Source organism: Chiloscyllium plagiosum, chromosome 26 (genome assembly GCF_004010195.1).
Source record: "Chiloscyllium plagiosum isolate BGI_BamShark_2017 chromosome 26, ASM401019v2, whole genome shotgun sequence".
NCBI lineage: Eukaryota > Metazoa > Chordata > Chondrichthyes > Orectolobiformes > Hemiscylliidae > Chiloscyllium > Chiloscyllium plagiosum.
This window is the reverse complement of record NC_057735.1, coordinates 51,476,128-51,496,395: the sequence shown is the minus strand read 5'-3', so window position 1 is coordinate 51,496,395 and position 20,268 is coordinate 51,476,128.

Genomic DNA, 20,268 nt, shown 5'->3' with positions numbered 1-20,268 from the left:
TAATCCTGCCCGTAACCCTAACCCTAAACTGAACCCTATCCCTAACCCTAACCCTAGCCCTAACCCTAACACTAACACTAACCCTAACCCTAACCCTAATCCTAACCCTAACCCTATTCCTAACCCTAACCCTACCCCTTACCCAACCTTAACCCTTAACCCTAACCTCAACCCTAACCCTAACCCTAACACTAACCCTAACACTAACCCTAACCCTATCCCTATCTCAGGGCCTCCTTAACCGCAACCCTAACCACAACCCTAACCCTATCGCACAGGAGGGATTATTAGTAAGTTTGCTGGTGACTCCAAAATTGTAGAGGGCTTCGGAAAATATTCCCTCAGACTAAAACTTGATCTTGTTCAGAGGTGTTGGTGAGCTGAGAAGTGGTAGATGGAGTTTAATTTTGAAAATTTGAGACATTGTTCTTTGGAAAGGCAAATCAGGGCGGGATATATGCAGTTAATTGTAAGGTCCTTGGGAGTGTTGGTTAACGAAAGGACCTTGGAAGTGCAGGTTCATACTTGTTTGAAACTGGAGTCACAAGGAAACAGAGTAGGAAAGAAAGCATTTGATATTTAGATTTAGACGTAAGGTTAGTTGTAACCTGTACTCAAGTACGGAAGTACAGTTAGAAAGTGTGCAATGTCATCAAACACGGCACCATCACTGGTACAAATGTTCCTAGATACAAAATAGTTACAAGTAGTGTCGCAATACTGATTCGGTTCCAAGGTTACTCAGCCCTTGATGTTTTTCACGGAGTCGAAAACAGCCCAGGTTTCAAAATGGCTGAGTTGGTGCAGCAATGAATGGTTTATTGCGCCCCTGTTGTTTACCCCTGAACAGATGACTCCTCAGGCCCAAGTCTTTCATGTTTTAGAAATAGCTTGTATGCTAAAACCGGAGTGGCCAGTCCTGGCAGCTGATGGTTTTGGGGAAGTTCAGCAGTTGTGTGTGTGAAAAAAGACTGCTGGAGTCAGTCACAGTTGAGAATGGAATTTCACTGTCTGCTTCTGCCCTTCTAACGTCGATCTGTAACAACATTGTTTTACGTGTTTAAGCAGTTGATTTGTTGGGACTTTTGCACGTATTTGCGGAACAAAATAATTAAGCCGGGTTTGGATCGGATAAGTTATACAATATTCTGTTTTCTATTCTTTTTGTTTCATTTTGTAAATTTGCAAGTAAGTCTTGTTTATTTAAAGACTGGCAGACAACCCCGCTAACTTACACAGTGAATATTCCCTGTACACTTAGCTAAACAAATAGCAAAGGTTACAGTCTGAGTTACCTACTTAAAAATGTTGAGTGGTCTGGTCTCATCAATAACAGTTGGAACACAAAAACAAAGTTAATATTAAAATTTTTCACTTAGTGTACGTAGAAAAAAAATCAAGAAATAAATTTAAATGTTAACGGTGTAGTCCATCGTAGTGTTATGTGGAAAAGTAAAGGCAAAACGGTAAAAGTTCAACAGTGTTTCTTAAGTGCATTCCCTGTGAGGGCTCAATATTCTTTGCTTTGGCCCACTCTTGAAAGATTTAAAAGAATGTTGGCAGGGCTGGAGGCTTTAAACTACAGAGTGAGGTTGAATATGATAGGGCTATTTTCACTGGAGCTTAGAAGACTGGGGTCCATATTATAGAGATTTGTAAAATGATGAATTGCCATGACTTTAGTCTTACAGAGGGTGTTGTATGTATGGAACAAACTGCCAGAGGAATTAATGGGAATTGGTAAAATTGAAACATTTAAAAGGCAGCTGGATGAGTATATTAATAGGAAGGCTTGAGAGGGATGTGGGTCAAGTGCTGGCTAATGGAACTCTATTAATTTGGGATATTTACTTGGCATTATGGGGTTGAACTGGACAGTCTGTTTCCATGCTGAACATCTATTTGACTCTCTGGCACTACAACAAATCGGAAGTGCATAGGGCAGACCAACAGAGTACTGGCACAGAGCTGATATAAAGGTTAGACAAATCATTGCCCACCAAAGCAGCTGAGTGACTTAATGTTTGGCACTGCCATCTCAGAGTACCAGAGACCAGCATTCGATTCTAGCCGCGGGTGACTGTTGATGTACATTTTCCACATTCTCTACCTATGTGTCGGGATCTTCTCCAGGTGCTCCGGTTTCCTCCCACAATCCAAATATGTACAGATTAGCCGAATTGGCTCTGGTAAATTGCCATATTATTCATGGATCTGAAGGTTAGGTACATCATTGGTGGGAGCATTGGTGTGGGCTTTTTGGGCCGTAAAGCCTGTTTCCATGCTGTTTGGATTCTATAAACCACGTCTTATAGTTTTCTCTATGCTCGTGACTTCGACTCAAAGTCATACTTGTACAGCACGGAAACAGACCCTTCCTTCAAACCCATCCACTCTGAACAAATCCAGTCCCATTTAGAAACATTGGGCGCACATCCCTCTGAACTTTTACTGTTCATATACCCATGCAGATTCCTTTTAAATGCTGTAGTTTAACCAGATTTCACCACTTCATTTGGCAGCTCATTTGATATATACACTAACTTCTGTACAAGAGGGACCCCGTAGGTCCCTCTTCAATTTTCCTCACTCAACTTAACCTATGCAATTTAGTTTTGAACTCCTCTTCCCTGCAGAAAAGAATTTGACTATTCAACTTATCCATGCCCATCATGATTTTACAAACGTCTGTGTTGTCACCTGTTAACCTCCGATAGCTCAACACTGGAGCCCCAGCAACATACTGACACTCATTTTCTGCAACATTTCAGTTTGAAAAGCATTTCTCCTATGGCATGGACACCAGAATACTATTACAAAAGTGGCCGAACAAATGTCCCGTACACCCAACAAAACATCCCAATTGCTGCCTATCATTGTTCTTCAATCGTAACCATGTCCACTTTGATTTCCCTATAAACACAGATCGACACATTTGTTTGGTTCAATTTTTAAGACAGGAATCTTTTGAAAACATCATGCACAAACATGCCTGGTTATGGCATCCAAGGTAATATTATTATAAAGATGATTGGATATCTTCAAAATATCCACTATGCATCCTAACTTCCTTAGGAAATGATTTTCGTGACAATCTTTTAACTGTGACTCCAAACATTCCTCATTCTAGATACGAATGTATTTTAATTTGCTTCTATCCATCTCACGTGTGAGTAATCTGATATATGAAAGTCAGTGTCTGTGTGATGACTGTGAGTGAATGACTGGTTATTCATAACGGCATATCACTTCAAATCTTGACAACAAACAAGTTACTGCCTGCACCCAACCAGCTTACACTCATGAAAACCTAAAATCTAGTGGCCACAATTATCCATGATTGGACAACATTTTAAATGAATTCTAATGAATTCATGGGCATCACTGGTTGGGCTGGCATTTATTAGTCATCCATTATGACTGCTGACAGTATTTTGTGGGTTTGAAAAGTGCTGTCCAAGGAGTTTAGAAGTTTAGATTGTGAAGTTTAGATTACTTACAGTGTGGAAACAGGCCCTTCGGCCCAACAAGTTCACACCGACCCTCCGAAGAGCGACCCACCCAGACCCATTCCCCTTCACCTAACACTACGGGCAATTTAGCATTGCCAATTCAAATAACCTGCACATCTTTGGACTATCGGAGGAAACCGGAGCACCCGGCGGAAAGACACCAAGACATGGGGAGAATGTGCAAACTCCACACAGACAGTTGGCCGAGGAGGGATTTGAACCTGGGTACCTCGGTCTCTGGAGCTGTGAGGCAGCAATGCCAACCACTGTGCCACGTGCCGCACTGTGAAGTGATTGGTGAGAAGGGAGGAGATTACAGAGATAGAACGTAGAACATAGAACAGTACAGCACAGAACAGGCCCTTCAGCCCACGATGTTGTGCCGACCATTGATCCTCATGTGAGGTAAACCTAATGTACAAACTCTCAAATTTCTGTGACCATATGCATGTCCAGCAGTCTCTTAAATATCCCCAATGCTCTCGCTTCCACAACTGCTGCTGGTAACGCATTCCATGCTCTCACAACTCTCTGCATAAAGAACCCGCCTCTGACACCCCCTCTATACTTTCCGCCAAATAGCTTAAAACTATGACCCCTCGTGTTTTTCTGGCTATGCCTCTCATTATCTTGTACACCTCAATTAGGTCCCCTTTCTTCCTTCTTTTTTCCAATTAAAAAGTCCGAGCTCAGTCAACCTCTCTTCGTAAGTTCTTATACTCACTCCTTTTCTTCCCGGCAGCCCCTCTGGTCAGCATCACTTCCGCAGCTGCTCCCACTCCTTAGCTTTAGCCTTCCTGGTTTTCCCTACCTCCGCTGCTGCTCCCATTCAAAAGGAGCTTTAGTGAATTTCCGCAGTGCACCTTATACGTGTTGCACATTGCTTCAATTGAGAGACAGTGGTGAAAATAGCATGGATGTTTGTGGATGTTGTGTCAATCAAGTGGACTCTTTTATCATGGTTGGTGTTAAGACTCTAATATATTGTTGGAGCTGCCCTCAACCAGGCATGTGAGGAGTAGTCCATCACAGTCCTGACAGGTGTATTGTACGTTGTGGAGAGTCTTTGGAGAGTCGGGAGGTGAGTTATTCGCTGCAGGTCTCCTAGCCACTGACCTTCTCTGTTTTCACGGTATTTGTATAGCCAGTCCAATTCAGTTTCTGTTGAATGGTAATGACAACATATTGACACTTGAGGATTCAGCAAAGATATCTCCACTGAATATCAACAGATGGTGGTTGATTCTCTGTTGTCGGAGATGACCAGTATCTGACATTAATGTCACGAGGAATGTTCTTTGCCACTTTTCATCCCAGCCTTGGATATCAATCAGGCTTTCAACACTTGGACATGGACTGCTTCAGTACCTGAGTAATTACACATCGATTGGAATATTGTGCAAACATTGGATAACATCCTTACAATGGAAGAATGTACATTGATAAAACTCCCAAACTCCGACAGAATTTTTCTGCTGATACGATGACTGATTGCCAACAATCACAACCTTCTTTCTTTCTTCCAGGTACGTCTCCAAACAGCAGAGATTTCCTTGATTTCTATTGGCTCCATATTTGCTCAGGCTCTTTGATGTGACACTCAGTGAAATTCAGCCGGAATATTAAGCGCAGACACACTAACCCACTTCTAGTTTCAGCTCTTTTACTCCATGTTTGGACCAGGAATGTAATGAGGTCAGGAACTGAGCAGTGCAGGCATGTCGTGAAATAGGCGTCAATGAGCAGGTTATTGCTGAATGGTTGCTGCTTTATAGCATTTTTGTAGCACTTTCCTTCACAGTTTCATGATCGAGAGTAGACTGACGATTGGCAATTGATCGGGTCGACTTTGTCGTGCTTTTCTTGATAAGGACAAACAGGGCAAGTTTATACGTTGTCAGGAAGATGGCAGTGTTGTGGTTCAGCAGGAACTGCTTGACTCGGGATGCAGCATGTCATCCATCACATTGATGAAATGTTATCAAGGCCCCAGCCTTTGCTCACTAGGGGAGGCCAAAATTGATCAACCCATCAGCATTTTGAACAGAAGAGTTTAGTGCATGGTTCAGTCTTATCTTTGCACTGATATTTAACGATCGCTCACTCGTGATTATTGCAGATGTACATGGAAGTATGGTCTCAAAGGGCCACACACCATTCCCTCACCAGAGAGGGACAACTGATGCTTCGTGTCACCTGAGGGTCACCACATCTCAGGCCAGGCTAAGAAGAAGAGTCATTCATGTTAACATCAGTAAGTGTGGGAATAGCGCTAATGAAGTTTCTGTGCCTTTACATCGTAAACCAAATATCCAGCTCATTGAGGGAACAAGTCAATCAGTGGGCATTCTGGAAAGAGGGATGTCTTTGGAATGCCAGCAGATTTAGAGATGGGAGTGTTTGATAGGGAGACAATATTGCTTGTATAATGAAAGTTCTCATTTCAATAATTAATGTGATTAGAATTGTCCAGCTTTTAAAACTTAAATTTAGAAATAAATATATTTCTGTCAAAAATATCTTAAAAAATAAAAATGACTTGAATTATCATAATCTGTTTGTTCACATTTGAGTGAAACACTAATGTGAAGAGTGGTACATCTTCAAAATCCCCACGTGATCCTCCATATCATAAATTAAAGAGATGGGCAATGTGAGATATCATTATTTGATATTGAGAGATTGACTTCAGCACGAAAACACAGAATACCTCACATACAAAATACTTGAAACATTTAGAATTATCAATAATTCATTCAAAATGATTGTTGCTATGTTAGCATTTCGGATAAAAGATTTAAACTTTTGAAGCTTTCGATATCTGGGTGAGACTTGCTCTCTGTACTTCATGATGAGAGATGTTACATCCTGTTCTGTGGTCCACTTTATAGAGTCAGTCGAACAATAATGTCAGATTACAGCAGATGTTAAGAAAGTTCTGTGCTTTAATTCTGACTTATGAGGGCGCTTGAGGTTCAGTGGTAGCGTGCCTATCTCTGAATTAAAAGGACTGTATTCGGATGTCAACCTGCACTGGAGGTGTGTCCAAGAAAGTTGATTTTAAAAAAAAACTGTACTCTGTGAAATATTACTTTTGACCTAAGTGCTGTCATGGCATATACCTCTTCAGGAGCATCTTTGTTTTTCAAATCTACAGGATAGGTCTCCTGTACTTGAGTGAGCTCCGTAATCTGAGGTGATATCCAAGGCCCATGGAGGAACCAGCTTCCGAATGAGAATTACGTCTGATTATACCAGCACAAAGAACACTGAAGAAACTCAGCCGATCTGGGAAGAAAGATACACAGTTAAAGATTCGGGCTCAGTATCAGTCTTCTTTGGAACTGCTTCTAAGAGCTGGGGTCTAGGACAGGAGCATTAATCCTGTTGGCAATGTGACACTGGGCAAACAAAAATGAGAAGAATAATCGCACTAGTAAGTGGACATAAACAAGAAAGGGGTCGAGAGTGTCATCCTCCAACAGCACAGCAGGTCAAGTAGTTCCTGAGGAGTTGGAGAATCGACATTTTGGGAATAAGCCCTCCACCAGGAATCTCCAGCATCTGCAGTCCTCACTTTCTCTCTCTGAATAAGAAAGTGTCTGATTCTGTTTCTGAGGTGAGTTTGATCTACAGATCCATTCCAATTCTGTCCAAATCTCTCCATGCTCCAATCTTGTCATGGGACTGATCTTTGATGAATTCCATTCCCAAAAACTGGAGTGAACCTCGAGTCGATTCAGTCTCAATTGGATCAGAGCAATTTAAAATGGGGAGAAGCATTATTTGTGGAGGATTTGATCCAGTGTAGACTCCCAAACTTGGCCATTTAAATGCTATTGTGGAATGTGTCAAATACAGAAATCGTTTGGTCATTCCTGTGTTCCCAATCTTTATTTGAAATGAAACCCCATAGATGTCGTTTGTTCTAAGAGAAAATAAAAACTGTGCTTTCTGTTTGAGTCGTGTTCAGAGGTTGTTTCAATCTATCATTTGCACTTTCTGTTCTTTATTTCTAAAACAAGTAACTGACTTCGAATTGTGTTCCTGGACTGAGGAAAGTGCAGCCTCTCAACTTGCACGAGACGTTACCTGTTGCATTGGTGTCAGTGGGTCTAATTTGTGATAAGCACCGAGGCTATTCTTTGGCAGATGCAATATTATTATTTCCCATGTCTTTTGTAGACCTAATGCCTGTGTGTAATGTTTACAATGTTCTGATTTGTGCAGCCTTGAACTGTTCTGTCTCGTTCACTGTCACTTTCTCCTTTTATCAATTCATTGCCACCACTTCCAGAATCTGGACCAAGAAAAACGCAACTGTCTTTCTCTCAATAACATGCATTCTTCTCTATTTTAAAAGCAGTTCCTTCCTCTTTTTATATTAACTAAAATATCATTGCCAATGCTGCATGGGTCTATTTTCCAAAGACAATTTATTTTATTGAGCCCGGAATGGGGAGGGGGAAGTTAACTGATTTCATAGAGTTTTACAGCCCTTGGTTCCATAAGCTTCAATACTGTTGTTCAAAGCGCTGACGTTCAGACAAATCTAAGTGACAAGTCAGACCCGTCAGACACTGAAGGGTCGGAACAAAGGAGAGATTCCCAGTGACCCAGAGATGCAGTGCAGTCGAAAGATTGTTGTTTTACTCTTCATGCTATCCGGTACATTCATAATTCTGTGGTCAGTGTATTTTATAGATTTCTTTTATTGTAACATTCGAGGAAAGTACCTGGGACATTACAACCAATCAAAAGTTATATTTACAAAAGCTAGCCTTATACTGGTGAATTTTAGTTGCTGCACACACACACTTGGTAATTTGGCAACTCAATCCAAGTTCAGAGATGAAGTCAAGGAGGTGATAAAGTATCCAATGACATTGATTTTTCAAATCATGACTAAACAAGAGAACTGAGTGCAGTCTGGAGACATGTTCCATTTTTTTCCCATGATATGAATAGAAAGGAAATCCCAAAAGCTGTGGAGAATTGCTGGAACCCAAGGATTTATTCTAGTGACACCCCACAAGTTAATGTCTTCCAATCCAAAAAATACAATTTCTGTGTCCTATTTGATAATACATGATCAATCCATGCCAATATGTTACACCAATCCATTTGCTTTGTTTTTTCCATGTAAAATTTTATACAGAACTCTACCAAATTGTTACCAATAATCCAAATGCACCATATCTACTCGATCTCCCTTATCTATTCTCTGAGTTTATCTTAAGGAATTCCAATATAGTTGTAAAATATGCTAACCTTTCATCAATCCTTGTTGACTTCGGTAAATCCCATTTTCATGTACTTTAATATTGACTCCTATATTTTCCTTATGACTGATGTTAAACAACCTGCAATTCATGGTTTTCTCCATTCGTCCATTTTGAAATGTTAGACTGACAGTCTGACTCTCTTATCTGCCGGGTGCTCCACTGTTCAGAATCTACAGAATTTGGGAAGGTGACAACCTACACATCCCAATCTCTGCCTCCACCAAAATATTTCCCCCAACCACCCACCCCTCCGTGCGCGTGCATACACACACGCACACTTCAGCGATCTAGAGTTGCGATTAATGACCTGTGAATGAAACAGATTTCATTAATTTCTGGTGAACTTTCCTGAATTACTAATAATTGACTTCGATTCTCACCTTCCAATAGATATTTGCATACCAACATTTTCTGCAGTTATTTGCATCTTCTTCTGTACAGATAGAGCTAAATACAATGTTTAATTGATCGGCTATTTAATTTAGAGTTATGATCAACATCTGGACTCATTAGAGCACACAATTATGTTAACTAATTATTTGGTGGAAGTATCTGGTGAAAACTGCAACTCCCTTGTAGTTAGAAACATAAGAATTTGTAATGGGTAACAAAGACATGTCTGGCAATCTAAATTCATAATTTTCTTCTGTTTTCACAGAGGACAATGCGATTAAAATACCGTAAAAGATGGGACAGAGAGTGAGAGTGAGAAACTGAAGGAAATTCGCACTAGTATAGAAATCAAATTGGCGAAATTGAGGGATTGAGTTGCAAGGCAGGAGAGAGAAAGGACGGACAGTAAGTGGCTGAGATAAAGCAACAGAGGAAAGAGGAACAGAGCGAGACTGTGAGATAGGGAGAGAGGAGAAGGACAGCAAGTGGTTGAAAGAGAAAGCAAGAGAAGAGAAGGAGAGCAAGAAACTGAGAGATTTTATATACAGCGAGCAAGACAGAGAGAGAGAGAGAGAGGAAGAGGAATAGGGTCCAAGCGAGATATAGAGAAGAGAAAGACGATCAGGAGAGCAAGTGGATAGTGATGTAATTGAAACCAATTAAATGGGCCTATATCAGGAATTGCCTTTCATGGCAGTCAAAGCAGAAGAAAGTGGTGAACAAATAGCTTGGTATATGACGTCCTGTTGCAGCTGGGAGGAGCAGAAACGAAAATTGCAGCATAAATTCAGCGTGTCAGGCAACATTCGTGGAGAGAAAACAGAGGTGACATTTTGCATCTAGTGGCTCTGCGTTTGATCAGGTGCTTGAAAATCGAGTCAAAAGGTTAGATTCTTTACAGTGTGGGAGCAGGCTCGTTGGCCCAACCAGTCCACACTGATCCTCCGAAGAGTAACCCACCTCCCTCTGACTAATGCATTTATCAATCTGGGTAATTTAGCATAGCCAATTCACCTGACCTGCCCATCTTTGGGCTGTGGGAGGAAACCCACACAGACACGGAGAGAATGTGCAAACTCCACACATATAATCGCAGAAAGGTTGGAATCGAACCAGGGATGCTGGTGTTGTAAGGTAGCAGCGTAAACCACTGAGCCACCGTGATGCAAGGAGATGTAGCAGTAAAGGAAAGAGGGAGTGATGTTCCTGATTAAGGAAAACATCATGGCTTTACTTGGAGTGGATCCTTTTAGGGGATCATCCAACGATGGACCTGAAACGAAATGAATGTTGTGGTTATATTGTTGCGATTAAACTACAGACTTCCCTCCCAAATACTCAGCAGGAAACTGAGTAAACTGAGGAGAAAATACGTAAGGATGATTGTAAGAATACTAGGGTTGTAAGAAAAGGAGATTTTAACTTTCCAAATATAAACTGGGATGAGATGGGAGAATTTTTGAAGTATATCCATGTATGATTTGGAGATGCCGGGGTTGGACTGAGGTGTACAAAGTTTAAAATCACACAATACCAGGTTATAGTCCAACAGGTTTAATTGGAAGCAGGGCACGTGACTGACGTATCAGTGGGAGTGCACTTACCGCTATTCTGTTAATTTTAAAAGGATAGAGTGGCCCAAAGGTTTAAGTGTTTGGGGCTGGACTGGACAGATTGTAATGGGATGCATAGTATATTTTTCTGTGCCTTCAGTATTGTAAATGAGAGTCAGATTCACTCTGCATTCAGGTCTCTGTTGTTTTTGCATAACTGTTGGATTATGCACAAATATTTAATGCTTATCTCCATTTGTGTTTGTAATTGCATTTTTATATTGCAATTTACAAATGGCTTCCTATGTGGTATATCAGTTATAAAGAACTTGAAATCTATGGGAATATCCATTTCAATCAGCTGACTTGCATGACTTATGAACATGGCACAAAATCTACATGATGTAAAGCAGAAAGTGCTGCAAATATTCAATAGGACAGATAACATGAATGTGAGTGGTCAATGACTTTTCATCAGAGAAAGTGACTGAGCATTTCCAGCAGTCTCTGTTTTTATGTTCACGATATGTGGGGTATGCAGTTTTTCAACTTACACATCTCCACAATGTATTATTTAGATCAGTGCTGCGGGTTACTATTGAGCGATTAACATAGTTCTTTTCACTTTTGTAGTCCATGTGATTTCGAGGAGGCTAGTCAACCTCTCTGGCATAAACTCTTCACGTTGACTCCTCGGATGCTGCCTGACCGGCTGTGTTTTTCCAGCACCACTCTTTTTGACTCTGTTCTCCAGCACCTGAAGTTCTCATTGTCGGAATTGATTTGATTTGTAATCTTCGGTAATGTTCTTCGTTGTCCATTTCGTGGCACGATTTGGTGGCATCCGCAATCTTACTAACGATGCCTCATATATTGTCATTCAAATCTTTTACATAAATAACAAACGGAAGTAGAGACAGAACCATTCCCTATGGATCATCTGGTCGCAGGCCTCCAGTCAGAAAAAAAAGCTCCATCGTCACTTGTTGTCTTCTACCATAATGTCAATTACGTTTCTAATTGGCAAGCTAACCCTGAATCCCATGTGATCTGACTTTAGTAATTAGTTTACCATGGAGAGACAAGCAAGCATCATCCCACGCTCTGTCCTCATCAATCGTTTTGGTTACCGACAAAAACATATCCAATCAAGTGCATGAGGCACAAGTTTCCTCGCACAAAACCATGTTGACTGTCTTTATTTAATTCGTTCCTGTCCACCCTGTGAAAATGCTATCTTTCAGAATCATCTCCAAAAACTTACTCACCACCGAAGTCAGACTCACAGTTCAATAATTCCCAGGCTTCAGCTCACGTCCCTTCTTAAACAATGACATATTAGCCACACCCCAGTACTTCAGTCCATCACCAGTGTTTACAGATGATACCAGTACTTCTGCCCGGGGCCCAGTAATTTTCTCCTTAAGTTCCTACTATCTGGAATGCACTTCTTCAGGTCCTGGAGGCTTATCTACCTTAATGTTCATAGAATCCCTACTGGGCATTTGGAATAACCAGACCACTCCGAAGATTTATGCACCGAGACCCGTTCCCCTGCCCGATTATTCTACATTTTATCCTAACTAATGCACCATATCTAGACATATCTGAACACTGTTGGCAATTGTGGCATTTCCTGAGTTTCAACACAAAGTTAACCTCGTTGGTCCTTAAAGGGTCATTCTCTCTCTCTCTCCAGTTGCTCTCTGATTCTTAACATATTTGTAGGATGTTTTTGGATTATCGTTACGTAATCTGCCAAGGCCATCTCGTGTCACCTTCTGCCTTCCTTCGGATGAACGTCCCTATAATATTTTTACACTTCAAGACATTCAGTTGATGCCAATTGTCTGTCTACTCGATGTTTGTTTTCATTCTTGACTTGAACTTAAACATCTTTATTCACCCATTATTCTCTAATCTTACCAGTGTTGCCTTTCACTCTGATAGGAACATTATGCTTCTGAACTGACGTTGTCACATTTTTGAAGGCCTCCAACTTGTCATTCATCATTTTGCCTGGGAACAGTCTACTTCAATCAAATTTGAAAATATTTTGTTTCATACCCTTTAAATTTGCCTTTTTCTAATTGAGAACTTTAACTTTTATGTAAGACTTCTCCTTTACATAACTGTTTTAAAACTAATAATATTATGATGACTAGTCCCAAATTGTTTCCCTACTAACACTTCAGTCTCTTCAAAAGAGAAAGACATGTTTTGCCCCTTCTCTGATCGGAACGTTGGGATTTTGCTGAAAGAAATTTCTTTTAGCATTTCAACAGATCCTTAACCATAATAACCATTAACACTGGCAGTCTGAGTCAATGGTCAGAAATTTAAAATCCACGATTATTACATTTTTAGTATTGTAGTTATTAGAGATATCACTGAATATTTGCTTCTGATTTGCCCTCTGAATATTGGGGAGCTGATAATAGAAGAGGCATAGTATTTATGACTATCTGGAAAAGCATAGCCTGATTAAGGGCAGTCAGCATTGCTTTGTGCCGGGCAGGTTATGCCTCACTAATCTTATCCATTTCTTTGAGGCAGTGACAAGACAGGTCCATGAAGGTCGAGCAATGGATGTGGTATATATGAACTTCAGCAAGACATTTTGATAAGGTTCCCCGTGATAGGCTCATTCATAAAGTCAGGAGGTACGGGATACAGGGAGATCTAGCTGTTTGGATTCAGAATTGGTTGGCTGACAGAAGGCAGAGAGTGGTTGTAGATGGAAAGTATTCTGCTTGGAGGTCAGTGTTGAGTAGTGTCCCGTCGGGCTTTGTTATTGGGCCTCTGCTCTTTACAGGTTCTATTAATGACTTGGATGAAGCGGTGGTTGAGGGGTGCTTTAGTAAATTTGCAGATGATACAAAGGTTGGAGGTGCCGTTCTTAGTATTGAGGGCTATTGCAGGCTGCACCGTGACATCGGCAGAATGCAGAGCTCGGCTGAGACATAGCAGAAGTAGTTCAACCTGGATAAATGCGAGGTGATGCATTTTGAAAGATCGAACGTGAATGCTGAATATAGGATTTAAAGATAGAATTCTTCGCAGTGTGGAGGAACAGAGGGATCTTGGTGTTCAGGTACATGGATCCCTCAAAGTTGCCACCCAAGTGGACACGGTTGTTAAGAAAGCATATGATATTTTGGCTTTCAGTAACAATGGGATCGAGCTTAAAAGCCTTGATGTTTTGCTACAGCTATAGGAGTCCCTGGTGAGGAGAAAGTGAGTACTGCAGACGCTGGAGATCAGAGCTGAAAAATGTGTTGCTGGAAAAGCGCAGCAGGTCAGGCAGCATCCAAGGACCAGGAGAATCGACGTTCCTAAAGAAGGGCTTATGCCCGAAACGTCGATTCTCCTGCTCCTTCGATGCTGCCTGACCTGCTGGGCTTTTCCAGCAACACATTTTTCAAGTCCCTGATGAGAACTCACTTGTAATATTGAGTCCACTTCTGTTCGCCCTACTATAGGAAAGATACAGAGGGTTTGCAGAGGGTGCAATGAAGGTTTACCAGGATGCTGCCTGGACTCGAGAGATTGCCTTATGAAGAGAGGTTGACAAAGCTCAGACTCTTCTCTCTAGAGTGAAGGAGGAAGAGAGGCGGCCTGATCGTGGTATAAAAGGTAATGAGAGCCATAGATCGAGTGAATAGCCTGAGAATTTTCCCCAGAGCAGGACTGACTGGCACAAGGTGATATAGTTTTAAGATATTTGGAGAAAGGTATAGAGGGGACGTCAGAGGTAGGTTCTTTACGCAGAGATGTATGAATGCATGGAATGTGTCGCCAGCGTTGGTGGTGGAAGCAGAGTCATTAGGGATCATTTAAGCGACTGCTGGACTTGAATATAGACCAGCAACACGTTTTTCAATCCCTCTAAATTTCTCTTAATCTTTGTCTCTCCCCGTACCTCTGTCTGACACCATCTCTCTTTCCATCTTGCTGATCCTCAATTCTTCACTCTTTGTCTGGGTCTCTTTTGCTTCCTCATTTTCTTTGTTCACCTTTGTATGACACTCTCTCTGTTATTCGACCCTTCACTCTCTTGATCTAAATTCTCTCCAACTCTCACGCTCCATTTTCCCTCCCTCTCTCTCATTCTGTTTGAACCCTCTCTCTCTGTCTTCCTCCCTCCCAAACTCTTTTGTCTCTCGCACCCTGCCTGTCTGTCTGTCGGGCCTTATTTTGCTCCTTCCCTGCCCTCCTCCATCTATATCTGACTCTGCATCTCTCTCTCTCGCTCCCTGCCTCCCTCTCCATCTGTCTACTTTAGATTAGATTACCTACAATGTGGAAACAGGCCCTTCGGCCCAACAAGTCCACACCGACCCACACCATACCCATTCCCAAACATTTACGCCTTCACGTAACTCAATGGGCAATTTAGCATGGCCAATTCACCTAACATTTTTGGACTGTGGGAGGAAACCGGGATTTGCTTAGACACCAGTTTCGAGAGAAATTCAAAAAAAAATCTCTTGCTCTGTATGAGTGCTAGAATAAAACTATGCCACTGGAATGTGGGATCAGAGTAGAACTGAACAGTCTCTGTCTTAGCCTATAGGATTGATGGTTATTATTAAGTTGAAGGCATCTATCATACCTTTAAGATAGAGTGAATGCTGTTCTGCTCTGAGGGATTTCAAACATCTGTGTGCTATATGTTCCAGAGTGCACTGGAAAATTAAAACTATGTAATAATTAGCTGTGAAACTGTATACGTGAGTTGGTTGCTGTTTTGACAACAAATCTAATTTTACCAATCAGTTTAAATTATGCTCCAGGATACTAAAATCCAATGGAGTTTTGAATTCATTGTTTTGCTGACCTCAAACCAATGAGACGATTCCGTGTTGGGGATATAAAAACGTGCACATCTTGAAATTTGGAGAGAGAGCAACTGCCATACAGAGAGAACCAAGAGATTAGCAAACACTCTCTATCCAATGTACCCTTTCATATGAAAGATATTCACAAAAAAAAGAAGACGATCTAGCGAGATCACAGCCAGAAGAAGACAGACACCAAAGAAGACAGCGGTTCTGTCGTTTTGAAAATAAGTTGATGCAATTTTAATAAGTGTTTTATTGAAATAGTATATTGTTATCGAGTTGGAAGCAGATATTAAGCAATTAAGAGAAAGGGGGACATAGAATTGAGAATCGTTTGTGCTTAATGTTCACTTTTAGATTTAAAAATAAATGATGTTTTCTTTGATTAGTGGAATTTGGAAGTTCTCTGTAATTCATACCTCAACAGATTTTAAGACGAGGTGAGATTTTCGAACAGTTGCTTTAATTAACAGATAGGTTCACTGCCGTATTCGAGCAATGACCCTACTGTGTTTCTGTATCTATGTGACTGATAGTATGATTGTGTGAGAGGGAACTATCTGTACTGTGTTTCAGCTGGAAGATGGAAAGAAGAGCGGAAGAGAAAGTCTGTAATAGGGTGTAGGGCAAGAGAGACTTAACTTATAATAATCACCAAGGAACGGGGTTGTGGCTGATGCAAGAAAATGAGAAAAGAGAAGAAACAAACGATTGGTTGTAAATCAGAGACCCTCACTAACGTCATCCAAAAACAACAACATTAAAGAAAATGGTGACAGCGATAACAAAGTGAGATAATCTCTCATCTCTCCAGTCACTGTTTGCAGGATGCATGTTTACTTTCAAATGCTGAATGAATTCTATCCGTGTTGTTTTCATATTAACTCGTCCATTGCCAATTATTCTCAGTTTTACAGAGTCCTGTTTCAGCAAACGGATTTTAAGTCAAACAACCAATTCACTTGGTTACTAGAAATTGTGTCTCAGCCAAGTTTCAGCGTGAAGACAAAGGGAAATGTCCTCTGGCTGTTATAGCGACGTGTCCTTCCTTTTGTATAGCAAGGACTTTGCATGAAACAAAATGTCTGTCACTGTTGAACATTCTTTGTTCAGTGATGTGTCTCCTCTATGTGCACTGGACATTAAAGACTTAGTTTGTAGTGAAGTGGTGGAGGACACAGAGATAGGGAATGGAGGGTAGTGTCTGGAGGTAGTTACAATAGTAGTGTACAAGGATGATGTCACAAAAACATGGAGGGGTGCAGGTCCTGGACAAAATTACATCGATAGGGAAACATGTTATTATGACCAATCATCCAGCATTCCCTACACTTACAAGCCTTGTCCCTCACCCTAACAGGAACATTCTGTCGCTGAACCCTCACTATCTAATTTTCAAAGGCTTCACGTTTTCCAGCCATCCCTTTACCTGCTAATATCCTCTCCTCATCAACCTTGAAAAGTTATTGCCTAATACAATAAAATTGGCCTTCCTCCAAATTCGAACATTAACTTTTAGATCCGGTCTATCTTTCTGTTTTCTGTCACTATTTTAAAACAGCAGAATTATGATCACTGACCCCAAAGTGTTCCCCCACTGACACCTCAGTCATGCGCTCTGCCTTATTTCCCAAGGAAAGGTCAGGTTTTGCTCCTTTTCTCATAGAAACATCCACATATTGAATCCAGTAATAGAAAAACAGTGGGGTCACTCTGCTCTCCCCGGGTCCGTGAAAGAGACACAGTGAGAACATCTTTCTCCCCTGCATCAATGACAGAGACAAAGTGGGAGCAATCTGCTCTCCCCTTGGTCAGCAACAGAGAGACGGTGGGTTTACTCTGCTCTCCCTTGGGTCAGTGACAGGGACACAGTGGGGCCAGTCTGCTGTCCTCTGCGTCAGCGACAGAACATAATAGGGTCAGTCAATTCTCACCTGGATCGGTAACAGAAAGACAGTGGGTTAAGTCGGCTACTTCCCGGGTAAGTGACAGAAACACAGTGCGGTATTTCTGCCGTTCCCTCGGTCAATGGGGTCAGTCTTCTCTCCTCTGGTTCAACCGCAACAAAACGTGGTGTCTGTCTGTTCTCCCCTAGGTCAGTAACAAAGACACATTGGGGTCAATCTGCTCTCCCATTTGACAGGGATAGAGACATAGCCATGTCAGTTTTCCTCCTTCCCCCCCTTCCACTTGTGGCCGGGGTGATGATACATGCATTCGGACATGCTGTTTGGCAGAGTCATGCTCTTGTGTACCACGGGCACATCGAGTCCCAAAGAGACAAATGCAATCCATTGAGTTATTGTTTCTGCATTTTTTATTTTTCTCAATAGTTTGTCCAGGAATAGGTATTTGACCAGTCCCTACCAAATACAATTTTCTGTCATCGCAATAATGTAGGTCTGTATCAGATGGAAGGCAGTGCTGCTTGTTGACTTTACATCACACAGTCCAGCATTAAATGATCCTCTTGTTGTGAAAAATGTCAGACTATGAGGGAGCATGGAAAAAGATCGCAGGGTCCCTTGCTGAAACATTTGCATGATTGACAGTCTCGGGTCGTCTGATCTTGGGCACTAAGAATGAATCTCATGTGAAATAGTTTTGTCAAGATTTAAAAGAATAACTGTTTGTGCAAGCTCTCCTGCGAAGGGCACAGATGGGACATTCTGCAGCAGTGAGTTTGAATCTAGCATACTATGCTGCTATTTTGGTCCTAGGTTGATGGACGTGTCAAAACGTTTGAAGCATATTTTCAAAGGAGAGAATAAGAATCTGGAAGTTGTTGTACACTATGGTCGGAATGACATAGTGAGGAAAGGGGTTAAGATTTTAAAGCGGGCATTAAATAGTTTTGTGACAAGGTTAAAAAACAGAATATGAAAAGTAGGAATCTCTAGTTTAGTTCTAAAGCCAAGTTCTAATGAGGGAAGGAATAAAACGGTAAGGTAGATGAATCAATAGTTGAAGAAATGGAGCAATGTGCATGCATTACGTTTCTTCGATCATTGGCATCTCTTCTGGGACAGAAATGATCTGCGAAAAAGGATGGATTCCACCTGAACTATAAGGGGAGTTTTGCTAGTTCTCTTTTGGGAGCTGATAAACTATTAGAAATGTGGGATGCGGCTTTCTACATAACACTGAAAATAGAAAAGATGACACAGGTTCTCAGTCAAAAACAGCAAGTTCGTTAGAAAAGACAGACAAGAACATATCAGAGAACAAACTAACTGTAAGAGATCTTTCTGATAAGGCTGATGAACTCAGGACATGTAAAGGAACATGGAAGTGGGATGTCATAGCTATTACAGAAAATTGGGTGAGGAATAAAAAAGACTGGCAGCTCCATGTTCCGAATTTTTGATGTTATAGGAAGGATAGAAAGAGAGGCAAGAGTAGCAATTTTGAGAACACCTGGAGGAAACCCACGCAGACACGGGGAGAATGTGCAAACTCCACACAGACAGTTGCCTGAGGTGGGAAATGAACCACTGTGCCACCATGCCGCCCACTCAAAATACTACAACCTCACCCGCGTGGAATTGAATCCCGGTCTCCCGCGTGACAGGCGGCAAGAGGCCCTCTTGCCCTCTCTTGGTCCCTTCCACCCTCTCCCTGCCTGTCTCTGTCACTCCGTCTGCCGCACGATGGCTCAGGCTTAGCAGTGCAGCTTCACAACGCCAAGGATTTCAGTTCGACTCCAGCCTTGTGTGGAGTTTGCATCATCTCCCATGTCTTTATGTATTTCCTTTGGGAAATTTGGTTTCCTCTCACAACCCAACAATGTGCAAGTTAGTTGAAATGGTCATGTTAAATTGCCCGTTTTGTTCAGGGATGTGTAGGTTTGCTGCATTCGTCACGCGTAAGTATCAAATAATATGGTAGGGGGATAGGTCTGTTTGCGTTACTCTTGGCTGGGTCGGTGTGGACAGGTTTGGCTGAAGGGCCTGTTTCCAGACTGTAGACATTCGATTCCATTCTATTACTTAACTCCCGCTCCATTAGTCTGACTCTACCACTCCCAAAGTCCCCCTCCCAATTGTCGCCTCACTCTCTGACAATCTCCCTAACTCTTCATCTGTCTGACCCGTTTTCTCACCTTCTCACTCTTTGGCTCTCAATTAATTTTCCTCTCCTGCCCTCTACCTCTGTCTGACACTGTCACTCCCATATTCCCTCTCCCTCTGCATGACTGTCTCCTTCTCCCTTCATCCCTACCTCTCTCTACCTGACTCTGTCTCTATCTCCTTCACTTTCTGTCCGACTAAGGCTTCCACTCCCTCCCATCCCTCATTGTGTCTGACTCTCTCCCGCCGTCTTCTTGACAATCCCTTTCTGTCTCTCCCTCTCACTCTCTCACTATCTTTCAGCCTGACTCGTCCTCTCTCTCAGGCCCTCCCTCACTATCTTTTTCTCTTACTCTCTCTCATTCCCTCCATCTCCCTCTGTATGACTCTCTTTCTCCCACACTTAGTCTGTCTGTCTGTCTCCATCTTTTTCTCTTCCTCACGCTTGATCCGTCCCTCCCACTCCCTTTGTCTAAGTCACTCACTTTCTCTCACTCCTTTCCTCCCACATCCTGTCTGTCTGTCTCGGTTCTTTGCTCTTTCTTGCTCTCTCTCTCTCTTCCTCTCCCTCAATCCCTACCTCTCCTTGTGTTTGACATTCTTTGCTCACT